The sequence below is a fragment of the Elephantulus edwardii genome, unplaced genomic scaffold (assembly GCF_000299155.1).
Source record: "Elephantulus edwardii isolate Elephantulus edwardi_28Jun2011 unplaced genomic scaffold, EleEdw1.0 scaffold00148, whole genome shotgun sequence".
Lineage (NCBI taxonomy): Eukaryota > Metazoa > Chordata > Mammalia > Macroscelidea > Macroscelididae > Elephantulus > Elephantulus edwardii.
In genome coordinates this window covers 7,209,209-7,216,749 of record NW_006399898.1, presented here as the reverse complement: position 1 = coordinate 7,216,749, position 7,541 = coordinate 7,209,209, and the positions used below count along the sequence as shown (strand labels likewise).

Here is a 7,541-nt window from a genome sequence, read left to right as displayed (position 1 = left end):
GTTCTTGTCAGGTGGTTGTTTCTGTTCGGTGGTGGTTCTTGTCAGGTGGTTGTTTTTGTTTGGTATTTTGTTGGCATGGAGCCAGTTCCACCTTGGAGTGACCCCATGCACAACAGCGCCCCGCATTGCTCTGCACTCTGGCATCCTTGGTGCTGTCACATTTGAGCCCACTGCCATGGCTTCTGCCCCTTTTTTGTGTTAACAAATGATCCTTCATGGAAATATTTTCATCTGCAGCTCTCAGCCAGCTGGGCTTCCCACAGTCTTTCCTCATGCCTTCGTGAGGGTAGTGGCTATCAGCATTGCAGCCCACAGACTTGCCAGTTTCCAGGGTCTCTTAATAGTTCCAGAGAATCCTCTGGATAACGTCCGGTGTGGCATCTGCCAGGTAATGCCAACAAGTTCCTCAGGTGATCCTCCTGTTGTGTTTACTATCTGTCTGCTTCTTTCTGTGTCTGGTGGTTGCTTCAGGGCTCTGATGATCAGGGCAGGGGCAGACAGCACCATTCCAATCTGGGCCTATCTGTTCTGAATGGTCAGCTTCACAGTAATCTGAGTCCCTTCCAGTCAGCGGTGGCCTTGTCAATGTCATCACCAACCTCTTTTGGAGACAGACCCAGAGCACCGATCTTGGGGGCCACAGTGGACCGGAACCAACTTGGTACTTGGGCTGTATGGTGGAGGTGGCTGGTGTCGGATAAACTCAGATGCAGGATGGCGGGAGAAGGCTGCACCACGACCTCCTCCAAGCCAGAGGCCAGAAGTGGTTCCCCTCCTGTTCTTTACTTCTCCAGGCCCTGTCCCTCCTGATAACATGTCCTCATTTCCAAAGAGCATTTGGCTGTCTTCCATCCAAAACAGACTTGTTCTGGCAGTCCATAATATAGTCAATATTGTTTCAATACCCTAATTTAAAGGCATCAGTTATTCTTTAGGTTTCTTTAGTCGTTATTCAGATTTCCCATGCATATAAGGTAATGAAAATATATTTCCTTGGATTGTGTACACCTCAGTCCTTATGCGACCTCTTTACTTTCAAATGATTTAAAGGAGCCCCTGGCAACAGATTTGCCCAGTGTAACACTATTTCATGTCTTGACTGCTACTTCTAAGAGCATTGATTGTGGAACCCAGGAAAATTAAATCCCTGATAACTTGAATCTTTTCTCCATACAGCATAATGCTGCTTACTGGTCCAGTTGTGAGGATTTTTGTTTTCTTTATGTTGAGATGTAATCCACACTGAAGGCTGCAGTCTTTGAGCTTCATCATTAAGTGCTTCACGTGCTCTTTGCTTTCAGCAAGAAAGGCTGTGAGTCATCTGCACGTATGAGGTTGGCAATGAGTCCTCCTCCAACCCTGAGGCTCCATTCTCCGTACCGTAAGCTGCCAGATTTTCTGTTAGTCATAGACTCGATAAATTTGGTGAAAGGACATAGCCTTGATGCACGTTGTTGTTGTTGTTGTTGTTGTTGTTATGTGTTGTTGAGTCACTTGTAACTCATAGCAACCTTCTGTACAAGAGCCCTAAACCCTGCTCTACCCTGTGCCAACCTCACTGTCTCCAACACACTCCCACCAACCCAGTCACTGAATCGATCTGTCTCATCAAGGCTCTTCCTCTCCTGTACCATCCCTCCATTCTCCCAAACATGATGTCCCTCTCCAAGGATTGGTCCCTCCTTGCAACATGCCCTAAGTATGTTAAATGAAGCTTCAGAATCCTTGACTCCAAGGAGTAGTCCAGTAGCAGTCCATTGTATATTCTCCAGCACCACAGCTCAAAGGCATTAATTCTCTATCATCCCTAGTCACTGTCCAGCTCTCCGACGCATAGTACGCAATTGTGAAGACTATAGCCCAGATCAGGTGCACCTTAGACTCCTCTCCTGCCTGATGTTGTTGCTCTCAGTACTCTGGCGAGCTCCCTGAGAGCTGACTTTCCCAATGCAATTCATCAATTGATTTCCTGGCTTCTGGTACCAAGAGTGTTGACTGTAGAGCCAAGCAAACTAAAACTGTTTCCATACTTTGTAATGTTATCCATCATTTGTAATGATCCACGCAGTTGAATGCTTTTAAATAGTAAATAAAATACAAGTAAACATCCTCCTGACATTCTTTGCTTTCAACTATGATCCAACTAACATCAGCAATGATGTCTCTCCTGCATAATGTCCTACAATTCATCTAGTCTTCAGTCTTTTTCAGTGCATTAAATCTATTTTTGCGAAGATCTCTGAATTTAGGTGAGATGTAAAGTTTTACTTCTGTTCTCCTCAATTTGTCTTCATTTTCTTCACCTTCAACTTGAACTTGTTTTGAGCAGTTGAAGGTCTATTCTGTAATCAGCCCCTGCTCTTGTTCTGACTGATGAACTAAGCTTTTCTTCACTGCCAGGTTTCCACCGATGTAGTCAATCAGATTTTGTGGTGGGTTTTTTTTTTACTTCTTAAAAAATTAATTTTAATGAAAGTTTTACAGAGACTTTGGATTTCCATTAATTCATTGTTATACTTTTCTCCCTGCCCCCCTCCCCCCAGTTCACTCTTCTCTTTGAAAAGTAAAAGAAAAAATTATTTCATTGTTATGCAGTCCTTCCCCCCAAGTCCACTCCACTATGCAGCCTTCCTTCTGGACTCCTGTCATGACAATAATACCTAATCATATATCCCTCTCTGGAGACTAAGGTGTGCCTGATACATGCCATGGTCTTTGCAATCACTTGCTATGCATCAGAGAGCTGGACAGTGACTAGGGATGATAGAAGAATTGATGCCTTTGAGCTGTGGTGTTGAAGAAGAGTACTGAATATACCATGGACTGCTAGGAAAACAAACCGGTTTGTCCTGGAAAAGATGAAGCCAGGCTGCTCCTTGGAGGCAAGGATTCTGAAGCTTCATCTGACATACTTTGGACATGTTGCAAGGAGGAACCAGTCCTTGGAGAGGGACGTCATGCTTGGGAGGGTGGTGGGACAGTGCAGGAGAGGAAGACCCTCAATGAGATCGATTGATTCAGTCACTAGGGTAATGGGGGTAGGTGTGTCAGAGATGTTGAGATTGGCACAGGAGAGGGCAGAGTTTAGGGCTGTTGTATACAGTGTCGCTATGAGTCGCAAGCAACTCAATGGCACATAACAAAAACAACAACAACATATCCCTTTTTAACAGTTCTCTCATGTGTTTCAATGCAGTATACATAATTTATCCCATCTTTCTCAGTCTCCCCCAATCCTGATGTCAGTCCCATTTTATAATAGTGGCACTATGCAGTGTTTGTCTTTTTGTGACTGAGATATTTCACTCAGCATAATGTCCTCCAGGGTCACCCATTCTGTATAATATTTAATGAGTTCCTTGTTTTTCAATGCAGCGTAGTATTCCATTGTGCAAATATACCACAGCTTCTCTATCCATTCGTTTGTTGCTGGGCACTTAGGTTATTTCCAACTTCTTGCTATTGTAAACAAAGCTGCAATAAACATGGGTGTGCATATATCTGCTTGGGTGGCAGTTAAGGTTTCTTTGGGGTATATTCCCAGTGGTGGAATTGCTGGGTCAAATGGCATTTCTATTTGCAACTTTTTGAGAAAGTACCATACTGCCTTCCGTAGTGGTTGCACCATTTCACATTCCCACCAACAGAGAATAAGGGTTCCAGTTTCTCCGCAACCTTGCCAGCATTGTTGTTTGCTGTTCTGTTAAATTTTGCTATTCTTACTGGGGTAATCTCATATGATATCTCATAGTTGTTTTGATGCAAATTTATTTTTGAATAGTCTTTATTTGTGGACCAATTTCAATCTGTTATTATTTAAGTGAAAATTTACTAATCTACTGGTTTTACATTTGATCATTCATATGCATTTTGGTTTATAGCATTGTAATGACAATTTTGTTCAATAATTCATGCACATTTTTATAACATTAGTTACAGCATATTACTATACTTAATGACAGTGTAATTGCATATTGCCTCTCCCTTAACTCAAATTATCTTACGAATTTGACCCCAAGCCCCTCCTATGCCTCATAACCCTAATCTTGCCTTTTTATAGCAGTGGTTTTATACCATAACTGTCTTTTGGTGACTGATTGGTGTCACCCAGCATAATATGATCTGTTCATAATTCATGTTAGTCTTGCAGAATTCCGTCGTACAATCTCAGTTGGTGTTTCTATCACCAAGCCTGTGTGTGCCAATCTCTTGTCTTTGTTTCTAACTCTCATTTCCCAATCACCAATAATTTTCAGTACATCTTTACTGCATGCTTGGTCATTTTCAGACTGTAGGAGTTGGTAAACACCTTCAGTTTCTTTATCTTTGGCCTTCATGGTTAGTGTATGGATTTGAATAGCAGTTGTACTAAATGGTCTCCTTTACAGGCAAGTGGATATTATGCTGTCACTGACAGTGTATTCTCAAATGGATCTTGGGATGCTCTTTTTCATGATGAATATGATGCTATATCTCTTCCATTTTCACTCCTGGCACAGTGGACCACGGATGATCATCTAATTCAAAACAGGCCCTACCTACCATTCCATTCAACTCACAAATGCCAGCGCCTTTGACCTGCACTTTCATCTTTTGTTACTTTCAGTTTTCCTGTTTTCATTCTTAGTACACTCCATGTTCCAATTATTAATAGACATTTGCAGCTGTTTCATCTCATTTCGAGTTGGGCCACACCAGCAAATCAGAGCCCTCCAAGCTTTCCTCTATTCATGCCACTCAGGTCAGCTCTACTTGGAGGACATAACTCTGCCCAAGTCATGTCTGGGCTGCCTTCCAGCCCGAGGGGCTCATGCTGCACGCAGCACGATGTCACACAATGCTCTGCTGTTACAATGTTGGCTTTTTAACTAGGACAAAGTCAGTTCCTTCTTCTAGTCCGTCTCAGTCTAGAAACACCATGGACACTTGTCCACCCTTGGGAACCTGCTAATATCTAAAATAGCAGCAGCATAATCCCCAGCACTACAGCACCACAAAAGGGGCATGACGACATCCACACAACAAATGGACAAGTCACCCTGCAATCCCGTACCCAAACTCTGCCCAAGACAAAGGAAGACATATATCCACATGAAGAGAGATGTTCCTAAATGTTCCTAGAGGCATTATTCATAGAAGCTCCAGAAGAGAAGAAGTCTAAATGTCCACTAGTTGGGAAATGGATAGATGCACAAAATGTAGTTTAACCAGACTGTGAAATTCCATGTAGCAATTAAGGGAATGCTGATACGGGCCACAATATAGATAAGCCTCAGAAATATTATGTTAAGCCATAGAATGCAGAAACAAAACACATATTGTAATATTCCATTCAAATGTTCACAGTAACAGAAGCCATGGTGGCCTAGCAGTTAAGGGTTTTAGCTGCTAATCAAAATCTCTTGGAAGTAGGAGTGGCATCCACTTCCTAAACAATATGCCCCCGGAAACTCTATGAACTTTGATAAATGATGATAGTTGTAGAGGGGCTTCAAGCCTTTTGTTCATAGGGTCGCTAGGCGTTGTGCTCGACTTGAAAGCAATCAACAACAACAATCGAAATCTCAGTGGGTCAAACCCTAGCCACTGAAGGATAAAGATGTGACAGGCTTCTGTAAAGATTTATAGCCTTGAAAATCCTGGAAGTCAGACCACTCTCCTGTGGGGGGCTCTCGGGGTACCGTGCGTAGGGATTTGCACTGTTAACCCAGGACTCACACCTCGCTGGGGATTCAGCTCCTTTGGAGAAAGCTGGGCAACCTGCTTCCCTGAGGCAGGGTCCAATTGTGGACATGCAGCAGGTCAGCTATGAGCGGGTTCCAGCTTAACAGCAGTGAGTTGATGCTGACAGTGTGGCTATACGCTTCAACAGACTTGATGATGATCCGCTTGAGTGTGGTCCACAAGGAGGCAATCTAGATAGTTGATTTGGGCCACCAGGGCATTTGAAGGGAAGTAGGGCAAGGTGCAAGTGGATTTGCAGAGTTTTTTCAGAGTAATGGACATGCTCTGAAATCAGTGGGGGCAGTTATAGAACATTTACTAAAGGTCAAAAATTGTACATTTGAATGGAGTGAACTTTGTCATGTAAATTATACCTCAGTAAGGCCAATACAAACACTGCAGTGACTCTGGATGAGAATTCGAGCTTTTTCAGCCTCCAGAAACTCAAGTTCAATTGTGTTGGCTTCCGCCTTGCTTAGTCTGTTTCCGTCTGCCTGGAGTTTGGTCCAAAGATTCAGTTTTGAGACCTTGATTCTAGATATGGCTGACAAGTAATTAAATCAGCAAAAGTAAATTGTATTTCTTCATCGCTATTCTTATTTTTTTCCTTTTTTTATTATTATTACTATTTTTTTATGTGTGTGCTGTCAAATCGGATCTGACTGGTACAGGAGGCAATTATTTCTCCTTCTTCAGGAGAGCATCTGGTGGATTTGAACCGTACACCTCTGGGATTGCGGTGCAGCTTCTTGCCGCTAGGCCACCAGAGTTCGCCTGCTATTATTTTATCTGATGTTTTATTCTCAGTTTCCTCTAGATTAGTTTTTAGATTAACTCTGACAGTGGAAAGGAGACCATGTGGTGGAACGGTGATCATTTCGGCTTGATTCGTCCAGGATTTCCCATGTCTTTATCAAGGTAACTGTTTGAAGCCTGGGGGGACTTTTGGTGTTCCTACCCCGTAAGCTCGTCCCTCTCACCATTTCCTGAATTAATTAAACTTTTTTTAAAAGATACTTCACTTCCCCCCCCCCTTTGTTATCAAGAGGCAGTCTTTGAGGCCCTCGTTCTGTCCTCCACAGATCTGTAATAAAGTGCTTATGGATATTGGGGGAAAAAAATGTAGTTGTCTACTTGTTTCCAGTTTAATTGCGACACAAGTTTAAAAAAAAAAAAAAAAGGACTGCCGTGCTGGTTAGCATCCTAAATTAAACTGCTAAGAGTGCAAAGGTCTAAAGTTTTCACTTTCCTGCAAGGTCTGCACAGCTCCTCTGAGATAGATGGAGACTATTGAACACTCCCATTTCCCCTGGAGTCTCATGAATAGAGGAAAAGAAGTTCAAGTGAGCGGGGAAATGGCATCAAATGAAGGTCAGAAAACCCCCGAGTTTTCTGATTTCGGTGCTGCTGGGGTGCGAAGAGCTGGGAAAAGGTAATGAGAGGTCCCTTTGGCCTTGGCTTGGACACAGTGACCATGGAGAGCCTAGTGTATGCCCACCTCTGTGTCCACACCTAAGTCCTTCTGTCTGCCACCCCCAGGGCCTGCAGTGTGCCCACCCCGTGGCCCTGCTGTGTGTCCAACATGTAAATCCTTCTGTCTGCCGCCCCCAGGGCCTGCAGCGTGTCCAGCCCGAGTCCCTGCCGTATGTTCACCCGCAACTCCCGCTGCATGTCCACCCCAGGCTCTGTTGCATGTCCACCCTATGCTCTGCAGCGTGTCCACCCCCAGGGCTTGCTGTGTGCCTGGGTCGAGCTGGCAGCGGCGGTGGCTGCGCGGGGCCCGCCCGGCTCCAGGCGCCGCAGCCGCAGCCCCGCGC

General features: G+C 44.1%; 1 pseudogene; it reads right to left on the bottom strand.

Moving 5' to 3' along the window:
• Positions 1-7,541, bottom strand: part of LOC102875974 — a 47,014-nt pseudogene that overhangs the window by 505 nt on the left and 38,968 nt on the right.